This window comes from Elaeis guineensis, chromosome 11 (assembly GCF_000442705.2).
Source record: "Elaeis guineensis isolate ETL-2024a chromosome 11, EG11, whole genome shotgun sequence".
NCBI classification, from domain to species: Eukaryota; Viridiplantae; Streptophyta; class Magnoliopsida; order Arecales; family Arecaceae; genus Elaeis; species Elaeis guineensis.
The window spans coordinates 99722691-99737996 of record NC_026003.2 but is presented as its reverse complement, the minus strand read 5'-3'; the positions used below and the strand labels follow the sequence as shown (position 1 = coordinate 99737996).

General features: G+C 37.0%; 1 pseudogene; it reads right to left on the bottom strand.

Annotated features, from left to right (window-relative positions):
• Positions 1–9250: 9250 nt before the first annotated feature.
• Positions 9251–14486, bottom strand: LOC105053592 (uncharacterized; annotated as a pseudogene).
• Positions 14487–15306: the final 820 nt, after the last annotated feature.

The window sequence follows — 15306 nt, the reverse complement described above, 5'->3', positions numbered from 1 at the left end:
CTTTTTCTTCTTCTTTTCTATTTTTATTTTATTTTCTATTTTTTTTCTTTTCCTTTTTCTCTTTTTCCTTTTCTTTTTCTTTTTTTCTTTTTCTTTTTCTTCTTCCTTCTTCTTTTCTTTTCTTCCCGCGGTCTCCCTTGGGCCGAAACAGGGAAAGACCATGAGGTCCCCCTCGGTGGAACGGGCTCCGACAAGGTGGGCGGCATCCACGCGACGGCGACAGAGCAAGGCCGGCCGGCGGCGACGTTCGGCCAGCGAGCTTTCTCCCTTTTTTTTCGAAAAACAGAGGACCCGCCCCTTTCTTCATGATTTTTGGCCATTGGTCGGTCGCCGGCGGCCAAGGCTTACCGAGGACAACTGGTAGAGAGGTGAGGATCCTATCCTAGGGGTGAGACGTCGCAAACGGTGGCGCCGGTGGCCGGAAAAGAGAGGAAAGGGTCCGATCGAAACAGAGCAAAACAGGGGTTCCATTTTTCATGGATTTTCTGACGATCCCGAAGGCCGACGAGGGTGCACGAAGCCATGAAAAAGAGAGAAAGGAAGAGAGAAAGGAGAAGAAGGGTTTACCCTAAGCTTCAGCAGCGTCGTCGGCTCCATTTTTCGACGAGCATGGGAAGAGGTTGCCGTGGCTTCTACGGGGAAAAGAAGAGGAATCAGACTCGAAGATCACCGGTGGAGGGTCTTGAGAGAGGGAGAGACTTATTTATAGAGATCCCTAGGGCTCCGATGGTCCTAGGACTCCCTTTCCATCCAGGATTCATCGGAGAGGAAGACTCCCATCGGGAGTCTTCTTCCCGTTCTGTTTCTTCTTTTTTTTTTTTATGGGCTTTGGGTTTTGGGCTTGATTCTGGGCCCAATTGGGGCCGGGATGTTACAATCCCACCCAAGACATTTTTCAGGTTCACTTCAGGGTGTGCTTTGGGCAGTGGAGAAATGCAAGACTCTTCACTCGAATCATATCCATCAAGAAAGTCATTCATCTTCCCTTAACCGATAAGGATCTCCTTGTCTTAAGGATCTTTGCCCCGATGAGCAAGCCTTTTTCTTGGGGACACTCCAGAAATCAGATTGGAAGTCTTCCTCATCATGGCTTTCTTTATCAAGCTCAGAGAATGAAGGATATGAAACTATATCTTTAGATGCTGCCATCCATCTATTTGATACTCGAAGGCTTTCAAGTTTTAACAGATAGCTCCTCCTACAGTTTATACCACAATATTTTTTCATTAAAGCAAATATGCAAAGAAAGACCAGGACTCAAGAGTCCTCTTATTTGACAATATGACATAATACTGCACAAGTTTTAAACAACAAAACCCCAGCTAGAATAAATGCTCATTAGTATGTCTATCGCTTTTCATCCTTCCCACAAAACATATTCATTTTTATCAAATAATTAAAACAAACATCTACATAGACTGAAAGAAAAAATGCCATTACAAGGAAAGAAAAAAACTTATAGCAGCGAGTACCAAAATTCACAAATTTCTAAGTAGCCCCTAACATATCAGGCACCGAAAACAGTTGTGCTGCAAAACACACACATAATATGCTTCTAGAGGCCGAAAATAAGAAATCAAAAGAACTGCTGGAGAACTAAATAAGACGAGTACACATTTTTAGTGTCCAACAGTTAAGATGAAGATTCTTCAACCAAATTATGATAATTCAATAGAATAAGTAGAAACAAGTGCATAGGTAATTCAAATTTTGAAAAAAAATACTCAAAAAGCTATCATCAAAATTTTTTGAGGACAAAATAATAGGAAAACAGTACAAGATTCAGTTACTTTTATCCAAGAAAATGGTAGTTTTTTTTTTTTTTCTTTCAATACTGAGATCTATAATCACATCCAACTCAACAAGGTGCAATTTTAAGCGTCCACAGACATAATCATAATAAAATGCTGGAAAAGGAGGTAAATGAAGTTAAACTCATACTTTTTTATTTTTAAAAAAAGTTTTGGACTTCAGGAATATTCTTATATCAATTTTTGTTCCCAAAGTAGCCTATTATGGCCACTAACAACAAACAAACAACATCTACTGTATGGGAATATCATCTAATCCCATGATTATATTGGGTAAGGTTTAAGTGATATCAAGCTAGTGCCATCATGATGCCAGCCTCCAATGAACTGTACTTATTTTGGAGTGACAAGGCTCCAATAGATGACAGATGCCCCTAAAATTACAGGTTGCCTGCTATTATATTTTCCTAAACTTTAGCAGACAGGTGTCAATTTGAAGCCATTGCATCTTGCTTGGTGCTAAATTAAGAGATAGCAGAATCTTGGAGTGCTACCTCTGTGGTATGTAACCCATTCCTGATTATCTTTTATCTAATACCGAGTACATATCTGTAAGAACCATTCTTGTTGGATTCTAAGAAGCACGGGGTAACCGTCTTGCTGTGTGAAACCAAAAGAAGTAATAAAGAATTAGCAATCTATAGGAAAATGAGCAAAGTTGAAAGTGCAGAATCTGACCAAACTATAGGTCCATGATTTATCAAGCCAATAAACACAAATTTCCACCATCTCCTCCAATGGGTAATAAATAAAAATCGTGCAACTTGTAGTTCCAACATAGTAGGTATTAATATTTGACAACAAACATGGTAAGATGAAGAACTGCATGGCTGAAGAATATCACTGCAGTAGTAATAAAAGTAATTATTCACTGCAGCAGTGCCCAAAATGAGAAGTAAATACAGACACAAGCTTTATAGTTACAGTCTACAATCTCCAAAACCATTACCTCGATTGATACCTTTTTGACTCTTTATCATAGGTAAATCAAAAAACATAGAATGCTGTAACTAGATAACATATAATTATTAATATCTCAAAAATTCAGAGCAACAATATCAAATTAAATACAAATAAGGGGGTAAAACAATATTATGAAGGAGCACAAAGAAGAAAAATAGTAAAAGGATAGATAACACATATGTATGAGAAGAAATATGAGCAAGTACTGAAAATTCCAGCATCTTTTGGTATTAGTCATTCTTTTTCCGCTTCCTTCTTCCATCCGAAGGTAGCCGAAGTTCATAATAATATTTGAAAAATCATAATAAATCAACATCAATTTCACTGTCACAACCAATTCATTAGAGCAAAGCATGAATGTCAAAGCATAAATGAATTTAGCAATAATTAATAGAATTCATCCATGAGCTAATAAACCATGATCCCAAACACGCATTTTGGAGTCCGAAGATGTGAAAGCAGATGATGCCATAATTTTATACCATTTCAAGACCTAAACCGCACATCATTTGTCATATCAAAATTATCGAGATCCAAATAAATCATGACAATCCTGCAAATGATATATATCATAGCCAAATATAGGAGAATAGATATGCCAGCAACCTCCAAATTTGATCAAATCTCAGAGTCCAAACAAAGCAAACTTGATCCAATTTATTGATCCAACATCATCATGACCATGAAAATCTAACCAAAAGATTTTCACATTTCCATAACAAAAAATCAAGCACTCCAACAATAGCATCATATGAAATACTAGTGTCTAAAACCTGATACACCAATGCTCGAGTCAAGAAGGCTAAGCACGTACTACCTCTTCAACTATGGTGGAAAGGAGAAGAACACTGCACTCTTGCTAGGCTCTGCTGCGAGAATATCAGCCGTCTTTATCACTTCATCACTAGTCAATGCCTCCAATGTAAGTAGCTCCTCCACTACTCTCACTGCGTTCTTCTCAGCCATCTCCTGCTCACGTGCCATTGCTTCAGCTATGGTACAAAAATGCATATCCATGTGCGACATAAATGTCTCAAGGTTCATAGATATGGCCTCTAAAGTCTTCTTCATATGATCGGATTCTTTCGCCATCCTTGTCTCCTTTTATTGGACAACTTTTTGCTTCTTTGCCTTTCTCGAACTGCTACCATATGTCCTTTCTATCGAAGGAGGCTGTGTAATCGAGTGGCCTCCATTGTTCTCATCCATGCTAAGGTCTATTAGATCTTTATCATTCAAAATAGCTACCTCCTCTCTCTCTATATTTTCAATAGCCTCTACAAATATTTTAGCACCCTTTCCTGTCGCCCTGTCCTTCCTATAGATCTCTTCAAGTACATCTAGATGGAGAAAAGCTACTTCCCACAAACCTTTGGCGGACTCATGCACCTGTCAATAGAAAACCATATATATTAAGAGATGAACAATAAACAAAATATTATTTGAGTTACAAAAATAATAATTATAAAATATACCTTGCACCACTCCATGTACCATATTTTATCACAAGAGATCATCTTCTTTTGGTCATTCCATGTGCATCCCATTTGTGATAATATCTCTATAATAGTACTATACTTTTGCTTTAGATATTTTATCTGGAACTCAATATATGGAGTAGCCTTCAAACCACAATCAGGTAGTTTTTCTTCAATCATTTTCTCCAACTTGTTCATATATCTATTCTTAAAATCACCCTCCCCTTTCCATATGGGATTAGTGGACAACTCCTGAAGGCATTCCACTAACACCGCATCCTCTTCATTTTTTCATGGATGCTTGTTCTTTCCCCTGCCACGATTAACTTGGCTATATTCATTGGATTCCATCCTATAATAATTATAAATTATGATTTTAATGATCATAACAAGTATAGCCATTATCTTAAAAATAACATATATTATAAATATATAATAATAATATTGTTAAAATTCAAATATGAAGTACACAAACAAGTAGAACCATGTAACAAACAGTTTCATAACAAGTAAATAATTCCATAATAAGTCCATAACATACTAGGTCCAATGTTTTGATATTCAACTAAAATACTTGAACAAAAATAAAAAACATAAAACACAATCAACTCCTAAAAGATGTAGATCTCCAATTGTTAAACATTTGTTGAGCTAGAGTGTTTCTGAAATTGGTCCAATGGTCAGATGTCTCAAGAGTGGTGATGAACTCAACTTCATCCTCTCCCTGTTCTTCCTCTCCTTTCTCTTCCTCTTCCTCTTCATTCTCTTCCTCTTCTTCCTCTTCTATAGGGTCTCTATAGATATACCTCCTTATTAAGTTGTGAAGGAGATAACAAGCCATAATAATGCGACATTGGGTCTGTACAGGGAAGAACGAAGGGCTCCTAAGAATTGCCCATCGTCCCTTGAGCAATCCAAAACATCTCTCAATCACATTCCTAGCTTGAGCATGTTTTTTGTTAAAATATTCTTCTGTAGACTGTGGTCGTCATCCATTTCTCCACTCATTAAGATGATAACGTTGTCCTCTATATGGAGCAAAAAATCCCTCTCCATTGGTGTATCCAGAATCAACCAGGTAATAGCAACCTTGACATATAAAATGAAAAAGCATTACATATTATAATTATAAGGCAAGAAAATTAAAATGAGCTTCATTTGTATGTTTGTGTTCATCAATATATATACATACCTTGAGACACTCTTAAACCATTTGATCTACTTATAGCATCTCGAAGCATACGAGCATCATGTGCAGAACCCTCCCAACTGGGTAGCACATATATAAATTGTATGTCAGGCGAACAAACGCCTAAGACATTAGTTGCAATATCACTTTTTCTTGTTCGATACCTTGTCCTCGGCAGAAACGATTATTCTAATGAATATACCATCTAATGCTCCTAGGCAATTCTAAAACACCAAAAGAATTTACAAAAATATCTAAGTAATAAGAAAATAGAATAAGGTGTATTATTATATACCTTGAAATATCTCCATACATCATCTGTGCAGTCTTCTGTAACAGACTTAGGGGTTTTGAACAAAACTCTATATAATTTCAATATTGCTTTAAGACATAAGTGAAACTGTCGACTCACGGTTTCTCCACTTCTATCAAAATAATTTTCAATTATCCTATTTTTCTGATGGTGGGCTACTGTGTAAAGAAATATAGCAATAATTTCTTGCAAGGACATGTTTCGAGAATCTGTCATCCCCCAATATCTCTAAGCATCTCACAGAGTATACCAAATGTTCTTCTATCCATTCGGAGTTGATTCACACATATTCTGTCATTCTCATTAATAAGCTTATCTAGATTTTTAATTCTTAACAATTTTCTCTTTTTCTTTTTTGCTATCAACTGACGCCTCCTAAGATAGATCAATCCATAAAATACCAAGTCATATATACCACAAACATCACCGCAAACATCATACACATAATGCTAATGTAACGCATTCTTCTCCTTCTCAAATCCATAAGGTGACGAGCCATTTCTTGTGTACACAGTTATCCATAGTATTATCTTTTAGCAAAAATATTGATAACCAATAAAATAAAATTGATAAATAAGAGCCCAAAGCTTTATTATAAAATGAAAAATACCTGGTTACAAGATATAGATATAAGTAGTGGAAGTAATATGTGTACATCAGAAGAACAAAGAAGTAAAAAGCCAAATTAGTACAGCATAACATAGAAGGAATAACATAATTATGATGGCACAGCAATGAACAAAAATATTCCGGCTGCCCTGCCAATAGGAAGAAAAAAAAGGGACTTGTACAGATTTTTTTTAATTTTTTTTATCCCAAGATTTAGGCTCGAGGGGTGTTGGCTTTATATGGGCCATGCACAAATCGGCTGCCCCATCCGTGAATGCAATAAGAAACCCATCCCAATCCTATTGGATTACCCAAACAGGTCCTAAAGCTCCATCTACCAGTCTCCACCAAATACACATTCATTGTAATATTTTGTACATCAAGTTTTGTTTATATACGATGAATTGGAGATAAGAAATGAAAATGCATGTGCATGACAAACTTCAGAACATGTAAATGTTGGATGTAATTGATAGAGTGGAAAAAGTTTAGCAACTACGAAATGTATATGAAGCTGCATGACATGCATGTGCATTGAGAGTTAGCATTCAGGGTACAATGGGATTAGTGGTAGAGGATACTCTTGGATTGGGCAGAGGCAGTAATGTAAGATAAACAAGAGTGGCAGAAGGGATGGGTATATATCTTTGTACACAGTAATGGTGATCATGGTTGATTTGTATTATATACAGGGGAACTGCTCCATCTTATATGCAAAAATCAGAGGAAGGAATTGGGTAGCATCACCTGAGCTTGTAAAAGGGATGTGGTGATTTTCTAATAATCAATTTTCAGTTATTTTTCTGTCATCATCTATCCATTACTGTGTTAATTCTCAAGTAAAATGGCACCCTAAACTATATTGTCGTAAAAACCCAGTAATTTATGCTGTTATGGTTGCTGAAGTCTTCAAATTTTAGATATGCTATTTGCTTCCTTAGGTCAGTAATTAAATCAAGCAAACCTTGAAGTATGAAATATCATAACACTTCAATTAAAAAGGGCTTGTCAGAGAGATTCACCTCATTAACTGATTGTAGGGGCTTTATAAGAATTGGCAAATAGAACTACATTTTTTGACAACACTTCTATTTCCTCAAAGGAAAACTACATTTGTGAAGGAAACGAGGAAAAAGATGAGTGGAAAAGCTAGACCATGCATATGCTATAACTTTATTATCTTGATTTTTTAAAAATAATTTTTAAAGTAGATAAAAAATGCATTTCAGTCATCTTGGGATACATATGCTGCGTAGGAACAAATTGTTATCTTAGAACTTTTCAACTTGCATCTCAAGGTGGGTTGGATAGCATCAGACGCAAATAGGGAAAAAGAAACTGCTTGTTGTAGCTCTCAGTTGTTTGATTAAGTAAGGACTATTTTTACAGGAATAATAGAAGTGCAGGTTTGAGGATGCGGCTATCACTTTAGGGTTCAGACGATCAAAAACCTGCAACATTGTTTGGTTGTAAAAACAGCCCTTCTGTTGTTCATTCTCCATTATAACATAAATAAAATTACTGACTGAAAAATGTAAATCCATTATAACATCAAATAACAAACATAAGCAAAAAAAAATATGTTCTAGATATTGAAGCTTTAATTTATATAAACAAATATAATATAAGAAACAAAATCCATACATAACCTGGAGATATATCATTCTGCACATCCTACCTTCAGAAAACCTAGTAACAGAAGCTTTTCCACTATGTAATTCACAAAATTACAATTTGATCAAGTTGTAGTTAAGAACGAAAATACTATGTAATTTACAAAGTGGTGAGAGGGCAACGCCAATAAAGATATAAATTAGGATTAGGATTCTGGTCAAGGAGTGGGACTAGACATAGGATGAGAAAGGAATAGAAGGAAAGAAGAGATTAAACCTCAAAGAAACAAAAGCGTGACGGCAATGATGAGAAATCGGAGACCAGATCGACAGATGATGAGAGACGAGGAGAGGAGAGGTTGGCACCGTTAACCGTCGGCAAAAGGTGGAGGATCAAACGCGACAGCAACGAGAGGGGAGCTAGGAGATCCACCAAAGGCTAGGGTTTCTCTATCATTTTTTTTTCTATTGGGTTATCGAGGAGTCCATGACCATTGGGGTTATTGGGGTCATCAAGATTATTCGAATGGGAAAAACAAAAAATAAGGGTATTTTAGGAAATTTAATTTTAAACTCTAAAATGGCTTTGAATCCATAGAGAAATCCATAAATGAGTTTTAGGGGATTAGACCATTCCCATTCCTCTCTGGAATGAAATCGAATGAAATTTCTCCCTATCAAACGATTGGAATGAGAGTCATCCATTCCTATTCCGATTTCGAATCCCATTTCTTCCAACCAAACACCCCTTACATTTCAAATTTTATTAGGCATTACAAGATTAGAGACTTTCATATTCTCATTAGCGCAGTCCATATTCAGATAGGTAGGCCAGGACACAAAGGAACCACGGAGAACCAAGCATGGGAGATCATTAATAGAAGTCCCATTCCCAATAGAAATTATACTATATCTTGGGCCCAAAGCCACAAAGTTTAGCACAAACGTAGAGCTTCTAAGGGGTTTCTTTATAAATGATCTACCCCAAGATCCGATATTTAGCGGCTATTACTCTAATCCATAAGGTTTCTGGATGAAGACTCAGATCGGCTGCCAATTTATAGAAGGCAGGCTGTCTTATGAGAGTGAGAGATAAGAGATTTGATGCCCAAACCATTAGACTCCTTATGTAGGCCAATTGTCTCCCAAACAATATGGTGAAGTCCCTTGCTTGTGGTTTCTCCAGCACAGCAATGTCGTAAGCCAGACCCCTGTGATTAGTGATTCCAGAAGAGCAAGAATAACCGACGAAGGCACCCGTCAAGGAAATGCAATTGGGAACATGAGTTGGTTCCATATGATTATAATCTCTTCAAGAAATAACCCACAAAGTAGACATTTTGATTACAAGATAATTTTGGGGAAGCTACACAAGCTGCCAACCTCAGCAGGATTAACTTCATAAACTGTGGAGCATTAGATGCTAAGCAACAGAGTCTTAGACAAGTTGTCTCCAGAAGTCCATCAATCACCTCGAAAAATCCATATTCCAATATCATGTCCTCATGAGGTCAAAAAACAGAGGAAATGCAAGCACGTTCTCATAACTTTCCCACTATTAGCAGCAACGCAGACAATCCAGTATTCTAGTTCAAACTTTGTAGGTTATTTTCATGACATCCACTTTCGTCACCACCTAATTGAACCGCTCTTCAAGTATGGTCAACTTTCATCCCAGCCAAAAATGACTTGCAAACCCTTGAAGTAATGCTTTAAGACAATCATAGCAGCATCTCCAGATAACTGTGACAAACCTGCGGAGATGCTGCTTGCTTTACTCTCAACATATACAAAAAATCTCCAGCGTAGCCACTTATGCAGTAAATACAAAAAACACTATTTTAAAGTTATGTTCTACCAATTCACTAATCAATCAACAAATTTTGAGATTTGGAGTGAAGAAGTTGCAAGCATAATTGCTAGATTTAAACTAAAAAATAGGTTTTTATTAAAGATACCCATTACATGGCCGATGCTTGGTGGTAGAAACAACCAAAATAATTAATCAACTGATATTATTTTTGAGAACGAGGAATATTACTATGAGTGACATGCTTCCATATGAAGAGTTAGGAATGCAGAGTTGGTACTGTGGAACAAGTCCCCATTTTGCAAATGCACAACTCAGATTTTTTTCTATTTTCACCACACTCAAGTCTTATGTAAGTGGTACTGCATTTGTATCATCCCATATTGATTCTTGACTGACTTAAACCTTCAACTACAATGGTCATGGCTTGGAAAAACTAGGTCCTCGAGCTTGGGCACTGGCAACTCACTCTATTTCTATTTCATGTGAGTTCGGTTTATTTTGAGAATAAAATAACCCCTTACCTTCATGTTCAAAGTTCCACAAAATCAGACATGGATCAAATAGTGACACCCATATTGAAGTGTTTGAATAACAGCATAGTTTCTGATTTTATATGTTAAATCATTTTAGGCATCATGAAATTCTGAAAGAAATTATACCAGTGGATGTCCTTGGCGGAGAAAAACAGCAATCCTCGTATAGGAAACATTGTATGACACTCATAGATACTCTTAAATCTATCGATAAAAGCATTACGTTCAAGTTATCTTGTAGTCAGTTATCTTCCAAACTTTTCTGTCAGCTGATTTAGTCCAAACAAATAAATGAGCTTTGTTTGGGAATCGATATATGGTACCTTGGTGCCAAGATCATTTTAAACATATAGAAACTTTTAACTTTTAGATTTATTCACAGAACAGAACCTGATCATGTATCAATAAATGAAGGTGATAAGACACATGCCAAAGAAATGACATAAGAGCAACCAGTACAAAGACATAATTTATTATATTTCTATATTGCATTGCAATAATAGTTGAAAAACGAAAAAAACTTTATTTGCACATTGTACGGTTTACAAGCTAGTATGTAGAGAAAAGCATGTAGAACTTTGAAAACTTCAGCAAAAATCCTATACACCAGATCACTCTCTTTATATATATACGATGTTTGTACCATCTGCAATCACATAACCATGAAAGAGAAAAGTTAATTAAACATAGATTGTTTTAAAACAAACTAATGAACAAATACCAACAAACTGCCAGCAATTACCTGACTCATGGGCCATGAACCTAAAACCATGTGACTTCCTCCAGGACAGACTCAATTACTGTGATATTCACACCTATCCATCTGGTACAATATCAGTGACCAAGTAAAATGATGGTTGCAGTGGCAAGATAATTTCAAAAAAATACATAAATATATAAATTACTATCATAATATAGGAGGATGGAAAAACCTGTCCTCAAATGCATAGATGACAAATGATGTGTACCTCATAATGCAGTCCGAACGATCTGGTTTAGAGGTCAATCCAACCATCCTGACCTTGATGGCATAACCATGCCTTACAAAAGTTTATGCTCCTACATCAGGACCAGCAGGTACCACAGTGAGATCAATGATGACCAGCAGGCCCTGCTATTTTTGGATATATATGTTATTTAACTTCACCAGCAGTTTCCCAAACCTCTTATTCTATAGTAGAAAAATTATATTTCTAGTGATTTAATAATTAGAAAAAGGAGATAAGACCATTTTTCAATTACACAACAACTTGCATATAACAAAGATAGAAAGATGATGACAAAGTAACACAAAAAACAAGTACAAAAAAATGCTTCCCTTGGTTTTTTTTTTTAAATATTTTTCAATGAACAAATTAACACATAATTTTAACATGGTTATATGCAAAATCCTGAAGTAATATCAACCATATGACAATGTGACAAAGTCATCTTACTTACTGAAGGATGGCTCAGTTTGAGAGGCATGATTAACGTGATTATAAACACCACTTGCTTAGAGTCACAATTCTTCTCATTGCTCAACCTCCATCACATTTAATCCCTAGTGATGAATAAGTTAAAGCATCAGATGAAATGCCCTGCTTCATCATTATCTTATATATCTCATAAGCTTTGTCCCAATCACCCATTTTGCGATATCCAGTGATGAGAGCATTATAAGTTACTTCATTAGGAGTAAGACCCATTTTCATCATCTCATCCATCAGTGAGACAGCATGCCCATCTGATGCAATTTACCATATCCATCAATTAGACAGGTGTAGGTAAAAACATCTGGCAATAAACCATTTTGCACCATCATGTTGAACAATTCCACAGCCTTTTTCATATCTTTGCACCTACAATACCCATTAATCATTGATGTATAAACAACCCTGTCAGGTGTGAACCCCTTCCCAATCATTTCCTCAAAGAAACTCAAAGCTTCAGGCATCCTGCCACTCTTGCAAAACCCATTGATAAGGCTTGTATATGTGAAGATGTTGGGCATGATACCCTCATTTGACATGCTCCTAAACAACCTGTAAGCTTCTTCCAGATTCAACATTTTGACCATACCATCAATAAGGATGGTATAAACAACTACATCAGGAACTAGCCCCCTCTTTGTCATTGCTCCAAAAACTTCCCATGCCCTGTCTGACATGCTCTCCTTGCATAATGCATTGATGATGACCTTATACATAAACATATTAGGAACAACACCCCAATCATGCATTTCATTTAAGAATCTAAAAGCTTCTACTATGAGGCTTTCCTTGCAAAAACATCAACAATCACAGTGCAGGTAACAACACTAGGCATGACACCATTATGAAGCATAAGTTTGAAATAATCTAGGGCTTGTTTTAAGCACCCTTTTTTACAATATCCATAAATTATACTTGTATAACAAAAAACATCTGGAATAAAATTGTCTTGAACCATCTCTTGCCAGAGACCATAAGCACCATCCAAATCCCCATGCAGACAGTACCCATCAATGAGAATGCTATAAGCAACCAAATCAAGGCTGCAACCTTGATCTCTGAGCTCACGAAACAAACTTAGTGCACTTCCCATCTCTCCTTTGACACACAAGCCATGAAAAAGCGAGCTATAGCTTACTATTGTTGGCATCATTCCATTGTTCATCATCTCAACAAGCAAATCATAGCCTTTCAAAATTTCCCCTTTCTTGCAATACCCATCAATCAGAATACTGTAGCTATGCATGTTTGGTGTCAAGCCGCATACCTTCATTTCATCAAGAACCTTCAAAGCTTTATGCAGCTCACCTGCCCGGCAGAAACCAAGAATGACAGCATTGTAACAGTAGTTGTTGTGTGGCAGGCCCCTATCTTGCAAGTCCTGAAGAAACTCCCATGCAGACTCCATATTCCCTGCTCCACAAAGTCCCCTAATGTAAGTGCCATAGGTCACTGCATTTGGGGTTACACCATTCTGTGCCATTTCCTTGAGAATTCCATTAGCTTCGTCTATGTCTAACATTTCTCGTTTAGTGCACAAATCCATCATAATAGTATAGCTGTAGACATTAGGCGGTGGGCCAGAGAACCTCATATCATCAAACAACCGTTTAGCACAGTCCACCTCACTCGTTTCAACAAAGCACTTGAGCAAGAGATTACACAATGGAACACCAACTTTGAATCCAATTCTTTTTGCCTCCATATAGACTTCCAGTGCATCTTCCAGCATCGACGACTCTGCAAGAACCTGGATGACAGCTCCGTAGTTTGCAACAAGCTCAGTGCACCATTTGAGAGGCCCGCCAATGAAGAGAGCAATCCAAACAAGCTGGAGTCACCATTCATTTGCACTCCAAAACACTTTTAAGCAAACACCTGACCTCCCGATGCATCCTGGCGGAAGCAAATATTCCAATCAATATTGCAAATGATTCTAAAGAATGAGAGTAGCCATACTTGTTCACTGCCTCAAAGAATCTGACTTCCCTCACAATGCTCCAATTCAAAGTATGCACTACTACGGCAATAAAGGGGAAAAGAGTTGGGTGTTTACCACGATAAGAACTGTGACCCTTTACAATAGTCATAGTGGCGGTATCAATTTCAACAGGGGGCTTCGAATCAAACAGCTGGTCATCCAAGAAAAGCAGAGAAGAAGACGAGGAAGAGTAAGACCGTGTTCTTCCAAGAAGAGATCGGTGCAACAATCCCAGAACAAACCTGCTCATAGAAGAGGGTCTCGAAACCCTGTGACTTGAACTGCCCCCAAATCGCACCGACACCCATTAGCTGAAATGAAGCAAGCCCATAACGAAGAAAGAGCCAATTTTTCTCAAGAAACCCAGATAAAATAAGAAAAAATAAGCGCTTTTTGTTGGACTTCTACCATTTTTCAAAGTAACTTCCAGAATTAAAATGAAAGATACAATGGCCGAGACATTTATCACGCAGGGAAGAAATCAGAGAATCAGCTCTTCACAGACCAAGATAAGAGCTTTATCACGCAATCCCAACTAAAAAAACCTAGGGTTTCAATCGAAACCTTTTATAAATCATCAGTAAAGCGGACCATAACTTCTACAAATGCTTAAAAACAAAGGGAGAACGGTAACCCAAATTCCGACTGGAACAAGAACGAACAAGAGAATGAATCATGATCCGAAGAATGAAAGAGATGGAGACCGAGGAGGCGTACCCGATCTCGGATAGGGTTTTAGGGGTTCCACAAGTTGCGACTAGCGTCAGCTTCTTCTGGAGAGGAGTCGACCGCGAGGCGCGGGGCGGTAGGGCTGGCTTCTCTCGATTTCTCTTTGGCTGGTGATGGCCGGAGAGAGTCGGGCTTGAACTAGGGTTGCGGCCCGAGCCGCTCGGGTGTCTGACTCGTGAGCAAGGTTCGCAAAACCCAGGCTCCTGCGCCGAACCGAAATTGTTCTTGCGGAGAAAAAAGACGGTGTACGTGCCCAAAATCTTCGGCACAGTTTTTCTTTTTTTTGGATTTTAAATATTATTCTTTTAAAAAAAATATTTTAAAAATATTATAAAATCAAAATTATTTATAGATTTAAGATTGTTGGAGTTGCGTGGGATGCTACGCATAATCAGATAGAAAAAAAATCGAACCTACGATTTTTTTTTTGATAAAAAATTAAATTAAAATTATAATTTTTAGTAAAATTACATGTTGAATTCATGATTTCATAAAAATCGTGACTCTAATCCATAATTTCTAATCTTACTTTTATCCCACTCAATCTTTTGCTCTGCCACTGATCCGATGAATCTCCCAGAAAATCTCTCCTATTCTAATTTATCCCAACGGCAAACCCTCACCCCCCCTAAAATAAACACAATGGCTTTAAAAAAAAAAAAATATGTCGAAAGTAAGGAGAGATCAATTAGAAAAAAAATATTTCAAATTTATTTTTAAATAATAAGTGCAGTAAAAAAAATTTAGATCTATTTTTTTTCGAAAAAAAATTATATGAGAAAGGATAATAGATTTAACTCGT